Genomic DNA, 11829 nt, shown 5'->3' with positions numbered 1-11829 from the left:
AGTCAAAGCTTGAGGGCAAGCTTTGGCTCAAGCTTTTTTAGCAGATTGCCTTTCTTTGCTGCCATCCACGTTTGGCTCAACGTTTGAGGTCAAACGTGAGCTCAAACGTGGCTCCTTCATTGCATCTTTCTTGGCCAATATTTGGCCCAACATTTGAGGCAAGCGTTGGCGCAAACGTTGGCTTATCCAAGGCTTCAAATAAAGTGCTCCTTGCTAATATGGCGCCAACGTTTGACCTAAAGCTTGAGGTCAAACGTTGGCGCAAGCTTTTGCTTACTCCAGGATGAAATTCTACTTGCTGCTTGTGGCCAACGTTTGACCTAAAGCTTGAGGCAAACGTTGGCGCAAGCTTTTGGCCTCCAGGATGAACTTTTTGCAAGCCAACGTTTGAGCTAAAGCTTGAGGCAAGCTTTAGCTCAAGCTTTTTGTCCTCCCTGGGTGAAATGTTGCAAGCTCTTCCTCACGTTTGAGGTAAAGCTTGAGGCAAGCTTTAGCTCAAGCTTTTTGTCCTCTCTTGCTCTTTGCCATTGCTTCTTTCTTCATCATTCTTCAAAGCTCTTTTCACCTATCATCAATCAACCAAAAACATCAAAACTATGTTATAATCATGAGAGTTTTTCTTCTTCTTGAAATTTAAGCAATTATGGCATAAAAACTCATGAAAATGCACCAATCCATCCATGGTTGATTGAATCAAAGGAAACATGAAATTCTACCCAAACGGCTTGCTTATGGCTCAAGAAAGTGCATAAAATATATTGAAAACAAAGGAAAAAGACTAGTGAAACTAGGCTAAGATGACTTGTCATCACAACACCAAACTTAAAACTTGCTTGTCCCCAAGCAAGAAAAAATTTATTGAGAAGAAAGAATGAACATGGAAGAGGATGTTCATGCAAGCAGAGTATTATTGGTAGCTCATGGGGTTGTATGCAGATATGCAGCTACTCACTTCTTATTTGACATTTAGGCCTAGAAAGTCTCTGGTGGACGAAATTGTGATCCTCAAAGTTGGTCTCTTTGTACTTGTATGAAATTTAAATATTGGCTCTATCAGAAATACCCCAAAGAGATCATGGTATGATGAATTGGGATCTTAATAATCCCTGGTAATGGCACGTGTGATCACAACTCCGTTCAACTTAACCAGCAAGTGTACTGTGTTATCCAAGTAATACCTTATGTGAGTAAGGGTCGATCCCACAGAGATTGTTGGTGTAAAGCAAGCTATAGTCACCTTGTAAATCTCAGTTAGGCAGATTAAATGGTTTATGATAAGTTCGAAAATAAATAATAAACAGAAAATAAAATAGTAAATAGTTACTCATATAATTCCATGGTGGGAATTTCAGATAAGCATATGGAGATGCTGTGCTCCTCTCGAATCTCTACTTTCTTATTACATTCATCCAATCCTTCTTACTCCTTTCCATGGCAAGCTGTATGTAGGGCATCACCGTTGTCAATGGCTACATCCCATCCTCTCAGTGAAAATGGTCCTATGCTCTGTCATAGCACAGCTAATCATCTGTCGGTTCTCAATCAGGTTAGAATAGAATCCCTTGATTCTTTTGTGTCTGTCACTAACACCCAGCCTTTAGGAGTTTGAAGCTCGTCACAGTCATTCAATCCCAGAATCCTACTCGGAATACCACAGACAAGGTTAGACTTTCCAGTTTCCTGGAATCCTACTCGGAATACCACAGACAAGGTTAGACTTTCCGGATTCCCATGAATGCCGCCATCTATCTAGCTTATACCACGAAGATTTTGTTGGGGAATCTAAGAGATATGCGCCCGACCTAAGGTAGAACGGAAGTGGTTGTCAGTCACGCGCGTTCATAGGTGAGAATGATGATGAGTGTCACAGATCATCACATTCATCAAGTTGAAGTGCAACGTATAACTTGGAATAAGAATAAAAGAGAATTGAATAGAAAATAATAGTAAATTACCAACAGTTGAGAGCGCGCCATTTAGAGTTCTGTAGCTCCAGAAAATCCATTTCGAGTGTAGGGAGGTCAGATTCCAACAGCATCAGCAGTCCTTTGTCAGCCTCCTATCAGAGTTTTGCTCAAATCCCTCAATTTCAGCCAGAAATTACCTGAAATCACAGAAAAACACACAAACTCATTGTAAAGTCTAGAAATGTGAATTTAACATAAAAACTAATGAAAACATCCCTAAAAATAGCTTGAACTTACTAAAAACTACCTAAAAACAATGCCAAAAAGCGTATAAATTATCCGCTCATCACAACACCAAACTTAAATTGTTGCTTGTCCCCAAGCAACTGAAAATCAAATAGGATAAAAAGAAGAGAATATACTATAAATTCTAGAATATCAATGAATATTAATTATAATTAGATGAGCGGGACTTGTAGCTTTTTTGCTTCTGAACAGTTTTGGCATCTCACTTTTTCCTTTGAAGTTTAGAATGATTGGCTTCTCTAGGAACTTAGAATTTTGGATAGTGTTATTGACTTTCCTAGTTAAGCATGTTGATTCTTGAACACAGCTACTTATGAGTCTTGGCCGTGGCCCTAAGCACTTTGTTTTCCAGTATTACCACTGGATACATAAATGCCACAGACACATGACTGGGTGAACCTTTTCAGATTGTGACTCAGCTTTGCTAGAGTCCCCAGTTAGAGGTGTCCAGAGCTCTTAAGCACACTCTTTTTGCTTTGGATCACGACTTTAACCACTCAGTCTCAAGCTTTTCACTTGGACCTTCATGACACAAGCACATGGTTAGGGACAGCTTGATTTAGCCGCTTAGGCCTGGATTTTATTTCCTTGGGCCCTCTTATCCATTGATGCTCAAAGCCTTGGATCCTTTTTTTACCCTTGCCTTTTGGTTTTAAGGGCTATTGGCTTTTTCTGCTTGCTTTTTCTTTTTCTTTCTACTTTTTTTCGCCATTTTTTTTCGCAAGCTTTTGTTTTTCACTGCTTTTTCTTGCTTCAAGAATCAATTCCATTATTTTTTTAGATTATCAATAACATTTCTCTTTGTTCATCATTCTTTCAAGAGCCAACAGTTTTAACATTCATAAACAACAAGATCAAAATTATGCACTGTTCAAGCATTCATTCAGAAAACAAAAAGTATTGTCACCACATCAATATAATTAAACTAAATTCAAGGATAATTTCAAAATTCATGTACTTCTTGTTCTTTTGAATTAAAAACATTTTTCATTTAAGAGAGGTGAAGGATTAATGGAATTATTCATAACTTTAAGACATAGTTATTAAACAATAATGATCATGAAGTAGAGACACAAAACATAAATGAACATGAAGCATAAAAATCGAAAAACAGAGAAATAAGAACAAGGAATGAGTCCACCTTAGTGAGGGTGGCACCTTCTTGAAGAACCAATGGTGCTCTTTGAGCTCCTTTATGTCTCTTCCTTGCTTCTGTTGGATGATCCCTAGTAATTTTGGTGCTCCTATCCTTAGTTGCTCCCAATAATTGTGTGGAGGACAATTTATCCCCTGAGGTATCTTAGGGATCTCTTGATTTGCAGTCAAATGTTCTACCACTGAGCTATAAACTCTTTAGATGAGTCTTTCCATCTCCCATGACTCAGAGGTGGAAGCTTTTGTCTTCCCTTTTCTCTCTTTTTTTTTTTGAGGTTTCTCCGGCCTTAGGTGCCATCAATGGTTATGGAAAAACAAAAAGCTTATGCTTTTACCACACCAAACTTAGAAAATTGCTCGCCCTCGAGCAAGAGAAGAAAGAAAAGATGAAGCAGAAGAAGAAGGTATGGAGGAGATGGAGGGATGTGTGTATTCGGCTATATGGGTGGGATTGGGTGGGAAAGAGATTTTGAATGTTGAAGGTAGGTGGGGTGTATGGGGAAGAGTGGATGGATGTGAGTGGTGAATGGAAAACAGAAGGGATGACCATGAATGGAGAGAGAGAGGGCGAGGTAGGTGGGGATCCTGTGAGGTCCACAGGTCCTGAGGTGATCCTGTGGGGTCTACAGATCCTGAGGTGTCAAGGATTTACATCCCTGCAACAATTAGGCATGTAAAATGCCTTTGCATACCATTCTGGCATTTAAACGCCGAGATGATGCACACTCTGGGCGTTCAACGCCCATGTGTAGCATGTTTTTGGCGTTGAACGCCAGTTCCATGCTTGTTACTGGCGTTCAGCGCCAGCTTTCCTCAAGGCACATTCCTGGCGTTCAAACACCAGAATGTTTCTTATTTCTGGCGTTCAGCACCAGATTCATGCTCTGTTCTGGCGTTGAACGCCAGCTAGATGCTCCTTACTGGCGTTGAACGCCAGTCTGTCCTTCCTCCAGGGTGTGATTTTTCTTCTGCTATTTTTGATTCTATTTTTAATTTTTATATTTTTTTTCGTGACTCCACATGATCATGTACCTAATAAAAGACAAAAGAACAATAAAATAAAATTAAAATTAGAAAAATAAAAATTTGGGTTGCCTCCCAACAAGCGCTTCTTTAATGTCAATAGCTTGACAGTGGGCTCTCATGGAGCCACAAGGTGATCAGGTCAATGTTGTATAGTCCCAACACCAAACTTAGAGTTTGGATATGGGGTCTTAACACCAAACTTAATGTTTGGTTGTGGCCTCCCAACACCAAACTTAGAGTTTGACTGTGGGGGCTCTTCTTGACTCTGAACTGACAGAAGCTCTTTGTGCTCACTCTCTTTTGTCACAGAGGGATGGCCATGTGCCTTAAACACAAGGTAGTCCCCATTCAATTGAAGGACTAATTCACCTCTGTTGACATCTATCACAGCTTCTGCTGTGGCTAGGAAAGGTCTTCCAAGGATGATACACTCATCCTCTTCCTTCCTAGTGTCTAAGATTATGAAATCAGCAGGGATGTAAAGGCCTTCAACCTTTACTAACACGTCCTTTACTACTCCATAAGCTTGTCTTAATGACTTGTCTGCCAATTGTAATGAGAACAAGGCAGGTTGTACCTCAATGATCCTCAGCTTCTCTATTACAGAGAGTGGCATAAGATTTATCCCTGACCCCAGATCACATAGAACTTTTTCAAAGGTCATGGTGCCTATGGTACAAGGTATTAAGAACTTGCCAGGATCTTGTCTCTTTTGAGGTAAAATTTGCTGAATCCAGGTATCTAGTTCACTAATGAGCAAGGGAGGTTCACTTTCCCAAGTCTCATTACCAAACAACTTGGCATTCAGCTTCATGATAGCTCCTAAATATTGAGCAACTTGCTCTCCAGTCACATCTTCATCCTCTTTAGAGGAAGAATAGTCTTCAGAGCTCATGAATGGCAGAAGGAGATTTAATGGAATCTCTATGGTCTCTATATGAGCCTCAGATTCCTTTGGATCCTTAATAGGAAACTCCCTCTTGCTTGAGAGACGTCCCAGGAGGTCTTCCTCACTAGGATTTTTGTCCTTCTCCTCCCTTGTGCATTCGGCCATATTGATCACATCAATGGCCTTGCACTCTCCTTTTGGATTCTCTTCTGTATTGCTTGGGAGAATGCTGGGAAGAGTTTCAATGACTTTCTTACTCAGCTGGCCCACTTGTGCCTCCAGATTTCTGATGGAGGATCTTGTTTCACTCATGAAACTGAAAGTGGCATTTGATAGATCAGAGACTAGATTGGCTAAATTAGAGGAGCTTTGTTCAGAATTCTCTGTCTGTTGCTGAGAAGATGATGGAAAAGGCTTGTTATTACTGAGCCTATTTCTTCCACCATTATTAAAGCCTTGTTGAGGCTTTTGTTGATCCTTCCATGAGAAATTTGGATGATTTCTCCATGATGAATTATAGGTGTTTCCATAAGGTTCACCCATGTAATTAACCTCTGCCATTGCAGGGTTCTCAGGATCATGAGCTTCTTCAGAAGCTACCTCTTTAGTACTATTGGATGTATTTTGCCATCCATTCAGACTTTGAGAGATCATGTTGACTTGCTGAGTCAACACTTTGTTCTGAGCCAATATGGTATTCAGAGCATCAATTTCAATAACTCCCTTCCTCTGAGGCGTCCCATTATTCACGGAATTCCTCTCAGAAGTGTACATGAATTGGTTATTTGCAACCATGTCAATGAGTTCTTGAGCCTCTTCAGGCGTTTTCTTTAGGTGAATAGATCCACCTGCAGAATGGTCCAATGACATTTTCGAAAACTCAGATAGACCATAATAGAATATATCTAATATGGTCCATTCTGAAAACATGTCAGATGGACACCTTTTGGTCAACTGCTTGTATCTTTCCCAAGCTTCATAGAGGGATTCACCATCATTTTGTTTGAAGGTCTGAACATCCACTCTAAGCTTGCTCAGCTTTTGAGGAGGAAAGAATTTATCCAAGAAGGCTGTGACCAGCTTATCCCAAGAGTCCAGGCTATCCTTAGGTTGTGAATCCAACCATATTCTAGCTCTGTCTCTTACAGCAAAAGGGAAAAGCATGAGTCTGTAGACTTCAGGATTAACTCCATTTGTCTTAACAGTCTCACAGATCTGCAAGAACTCAGTTAAAAACTGGTAAGGATCTTCAGATGGAAGTCCATAAAACTTGCAGTTTTGTTGCATTAAAGCAACTAGTTGAGGTTTAAGCTCAAAATTGTTGGCTCCAATGGCAGGAATGGAGATGCTTCTTCCATCAAATTTGGACGTTGGCTTTGTGAAGTCACCAAGCATTCTCCTTGCATTATTGTTGTTGGGTTCGGCTGCCATCTCCTTCTCTTGTTCTAATATTTCTGAAAGGTTACCTTTAGATTGTTGTAATTTAGCTTCTCTTAGTTTCCTCTTCAGAGTCCTTTCAGGTTCAGGATCAATTTCAACAAGATTGCCTTTTTCCTTGTTCATTCTCATATGAAAGAGAAGAAAACAAGAAAAAAAAGAGGAATCCTCTATGTCACAGTATAGAGATTCTTTTATGTTAGTAGAAGAAGAAAGGGGAGAAGAGTGAAGAAGAATGGGTTCGGATTTTTAGATGAAGAGAGGTGAAGAGAAGTGTTAGTAAATAAATAATTAACTAGAATAAGAAAAGAGAGGGAGAATTCAAAAATTAATTTTTGAAAAGGAGTTAGTAATTTTGAAAATTAAAGATAAGATATGATTAAAATTAAAATTTAAAACAATTAAAAAGAATTTTTGAAAAAGGGATGAGATATTTTCGAAAATTAGAGAGGGAAAAGTAGTTAGGTGGTTTTGAAAAAGATAAGAAACAAACAAAAAGTCAAATAGTTAGTTGAAAAAGATATTAAAATTAAATTTGAAAAGATTAGAAGATAAGAAGTTAGATAACAAACTTCAAATTTTTGAATCAATCACATTAATTATTAGTGAATTTTCGAAAATATGATATAAAGATAAGAAAAAGATTTTGAAAATATTTTGAAAAAGATTTTTGAAATTTTCGAAAAATAGAAAAAAAATGAAAAAGATATAATTTTTGAAAAAGATTTTGAAAAGATAAGATTTTTAAAATTGAAATTTTGACTTGACTTGTAAGAAACAACTAATTTTGAAAATTTTTGACTAAGTCAACTCAAATTTTCGAAAATTTGGAGAGAAATAAGGAAAAGATATTTTTTTGATTTTTTTGAATTTTTGATGATGAGAGAGAAAAACATAAAAATGACTCACAACATAAAAATTATGAATCAAAACTCATGATGCATGCAAAAACACTATGAATGTCAAGATGAACACCAAGAACACTTTGAAGATCATGATGAACATCAAGAACATATTTTTGAAAAATTTTTGATGCAAAGAAAACATGCAAGACACCAAACTTAGAAATCTTTAATGCATGGACTCTAACAAACGAAAAATGCATATGAAAAACAACAAACAACACAAAACAAGAAAACATCAAGATCAAACAAGAGGACTTACCAAGAACAACTTGAAGATCATGAAGAACACTATGAATGCATGAAATTTTCAAAAAATGCAAGAAAAATTAAAAAAAAAAATATGCAATTGACACCAAACTTAAAAATTGACTCAAGACTCAAACAAGAAACACAAAATATTTTTTATTTTTATGATTTTATGATTTTTTTTTTGTATTTTTATTAATTTTTTCGAAAATATTTTTGGAAAAAACGAAAAAGAAAAGAAAAAATTTGAAAAAGATTTTTGAAAAGTTTTTGAAAAGAAAATTACCTAATCTGAGCAACAAGACGAACCGTTAGTTGTTCAAACTCAAACAATCCCCAGCAACGGCGCCAAAAACTTGGTGGACGAAATTGTGATCCTCAAAGTTGGTCTCTTTGTACTTGTATGAAATTTAAATATTGGCTCTATCAGAAATACCCCAAAGAGATCATGGTATGATGAATTGGGATCTTAATAATCCCTGGTAATGGCACGTGTGATCACAACTCCGTTCAACTTAACCAGCAAGTGTATTGGGTCATCCAAGTAATACCTTACGTGAGTAAGGGTCGATCCCACAGAGATTGTTGGTGTGAAGCAAGCTATGGTCACCTTGTAAATCTCAGTTAGGCAGATTAAATGGTTTATGATAAGTTCGAAAATAAATAATAAACAGAAAATAAAATAGTAAATAGTTACTCATATAATTTCATGGTGGGAATTTCAGATAAGCATATGGAGATGCTGTGCTCCTCTCGAATCTCTACTTTCTTATTACATTCATCCAATCCTTCTTACTCCTTTCCATGGCAAGCTGTAAGTAGGGCATCATCGTTGTCAATGGCTACATCCCATCCTCTCAGTGAAAATGGTCCTATGCTCTGTCACAGCACGGCTAATCATCTGTCGGTTCTCAATCAGGTTAGAATAGAATCCCTTGATTCTTTTGTGTCTGTCACTAACACCCAGCCTTCAGGAGTTTGAAGCTCGTCACAGTCATTCAATCCCAGAATCCTACTCGGAATACCACAGACAAGGTTAGACTTTCCGGATTCTTGGAATCCTACTCGGAATACCACAGACAAGGTTAGACTTTCCGGATTCCCATGAATGCCGCCATCTATCTAGCTTATACCACGAAGATTCTGTTGGGGAATCTAAGAGATATGCGCTCGGCCTAAGGTAGAACGGAAGTGGTTGTCAGTCACGCGCGTTCATAGGTGAGAATGATGATGAGTGTCACAGATCATCATATTCATCAAGTTGAAGTGCAACATATAACTTGGAATAAGAATAAAAGAGAATTGAATAGAAAATAATAGTAATTGTATTAAAACTTGAGGTACAGCAGAGCTCCACACCCTTAATCTATGGTGTGTAGAAACTCCACCGTTGAAAATACATAAGTGAGAGGTCCAGGCATGGCCGAGAGGCCAGCCCCCCCAAAACGTGATCAATAGCCTCCTAAGATGAAGAATAAAACAAAACTGAGACCAAAGATGTCTAATACAATAGTAAATTATCCTATTTATACTAGACTAGCTACTAGGGATTACATGAGTAAGTAATTGATGCATAAATCCACTTCCGGGGCCCACTTGGTGTATGTTTGGGCTGAGCTTGATCTATCCACGAGCTGAGGCTTTTATTGGAGTTGAATGCCAAGTTATAACGTGTTTTGGGCGTTCAACTCCGGGTCGTGATGTGTTTCTGGCGTTCTACTCCAGACAGCAACATGGAACTGGCGTTGAGCGCCAGTTTACGTCGTCAATTCCCGAATAAAGTATGGAATATTATATATTTCGGAAAAGCTCTGGATGTCTACTTTCCAGCGCCGTTGAGAGCACAGCATTTGGAGTTCTGTAGCTCCAGAAAATCCATTTTGAGTGCAGGGAGGTCAGATTCCAATAGCATTAGCAGTCCTTTGTCAGCCTCCTATCAGAGTTTTGCTCAAATCCCTCAATTTCAGCCAGAAATTACCTGAAATCACAGAAAAACACACAAACTCATTGTAAAGTCCATAAATGTGAATTTAACATAAAAACTAATGAAAACATCCCTAAAAATAGCTTGAACTTACTAAAAACTACCAAAAAACAATGCCAAAAAGCGTATAAATATTCCGCTCATCAGTCTCCTCCAAGTATCAAGCAACACACTGCTATGACCTCTCATTATTCCTTTGTCCTTGGTTACTATTTTTTTCTATAAGCTTTAATTCAGTGTCATGTGTAACAAGCTCTTTTCTTTATTTATGCTTGACACATTATTCACTATAGACACTTGGCTTACATTCCTTCTTAGAACATTGATGCCCAGCACCTCTTTGGGTTACTAAATGCCTTGTAGTTAGGTTGCTCTTGATAGTGGACTTTCAGTTGATAATCCCGGGTTAGTTAACCCAAGTTACCAAGTGTTGATGCACTCCAAAGAACTTAATAATCCAAGCAGATCCTAGTACAAAGACACCACAGGCATATATTCCAAGGTTCAAGCTATTGGTGTCTAGCATTATTTTTTTTTCTTTTTGTTTTGCTGCCACCTTTGTCTTTTTCTTTTCTCTTTTTGTTTTTCTTTTTAACCAAGGACTTTTATTTGATTGAGATTCATAGACAGTGAGCTATTTTCTACTTAGAAGGATAACAGTCTAGTCCTTTTATTCACTAAAAGTGAGCTACCACACAATCATACATACATGCCACCACTTACTGTTATTTGACTTCTAGCTAGCAATGAGCTATCTTACTTCATGTTTCAAACATTTATTTTATTGATTTGAAAAGATACAGGGGACAGAGCATGCATTTAGTTAAGTGAAAGTAAACACACAAGCACACACTTAGGCTAGCTTACTTATTTTAAGAAAAACAAACATAATGCAAAGACTATTAACTAAAATGACTACTAAAGATGCAAAGACTACTTTAAACAGATAGGATGCATGCTTTTTCTTTGTAGTGATGAACAAGGAGCAGGTCCACCTTTCATTTATCATGCTTTTTCTTTCTTCTTTCATTTGCTTGGTTGTTGGTGTTCCCTGTGTCCATGTCTGTTGTCTGTTGACCCCGCCAGAACCCAGCTCTATTCATCGTCTCTTCTACTCTATCTTCAAGTCTCATAGCATTGCTTACTTCTATCTCACTTTTCCCTTTGAAGAACTCATCGAAAGTTGGAAATACTGGATCCATGTTGTGCAGATGCTCTCCAATATAGTTCAATTTGATTTGACTGTTTATGTTGTAGTCAGCTTGGACTTCGTATCTTACATCTTGAAGGGCTGTGAATTCCTTGAGAGCCCTCATATTTTCAGCTTGCATTTGTGCCAACTTTCCAAATGATTCGTGAGATTGAAAAGCATGCTCCTTTTGCATCACGAGGAATTTTGACTCAAACTCACATTGTTGGTTCATCATTTTTAGCTGCCATTCCTCTTGCTCTTGTTGGTGTTTCATGTATTGTGAATGGTACTCTTCTTGCCTTTCTTGAATTCTCATGTACTGTTGTGATAATCTCCCAATTGCTTCCTGCATCTGAGTCATGTCCAGATTGTTATGTGGTTGGAAGTGTTGCTGTTCCTCTTCCTCTTGTGACTCTTCTTCCTCCATTGGTTCTTCTCTTTGCCTTCTTCTTTGTGGTCTTCGGCTCTGCTGTGCTTCAGTAACAATCATCATTCTTTCAAAGGTTATAGGCATGCCCGGATTCAACCATGTTGGGTTATCGTCCTCCATTGGCACCTTAGCCTTCATGCATAACCGCATAATGGTGCTTGGATAGTACAACCAAGCCCCAGCCGAATTCTTCTCCCCAATCTTTTGGATATCCCTTGCAAGGATTTCATGAACCTTCACTTCTCCTCCAACCATAATACAATGCAACATAACAGCTCTTTTCTTATTGACCTCCGAAGTGTTTGTTGTGCCCAAGATTGATCTCTTCAAAAGCTCATACCACCCTTTTGCT

At 38.1% G+C, this 11829-nt stretch overlaps 1 non-coding gene across 1 annotated transcript; it reads left to right on the top strand.

The window, feature by feature from the left end:
• Positions 1 to 6211: 6211 nt before the first annotated feature.
• On the top strand, positions 6212 to 6315 carry LOC130958809 (small nucleolar RNA R71). The gene has a single exon (XR_009077914.1). It is a non-coding gene; the product is annotated as a small nucleolar RNA R71 (small nucleolar RNA).
• Positions 6316 to 11829: the final 5514 nt, after the last annotated feature.

The sequence above is a fragment of the Arachis stenosperma genome, chromosome 10 (assembly GCF_014773155.1).
Source record: "Arachis stenosperma cultivar V10309 chromosome 10, arast.V10309.gnm1.PFL2, whole genome shotgun sequence".
In the NCBI taxonomy this organism is placed as follows: domain Eukaryota; kingdom Viridiplantae; phylum Streptophyta; class Magnoliopsida; order Fabales; family Fabaceae; genus Arachis; species Arachis stenosperma.
The sequence above is the reverse complement of the archived record's forward strand: the minus strand, read 5'-3'. Positions and strand labels throughout refer to the sequence as shown.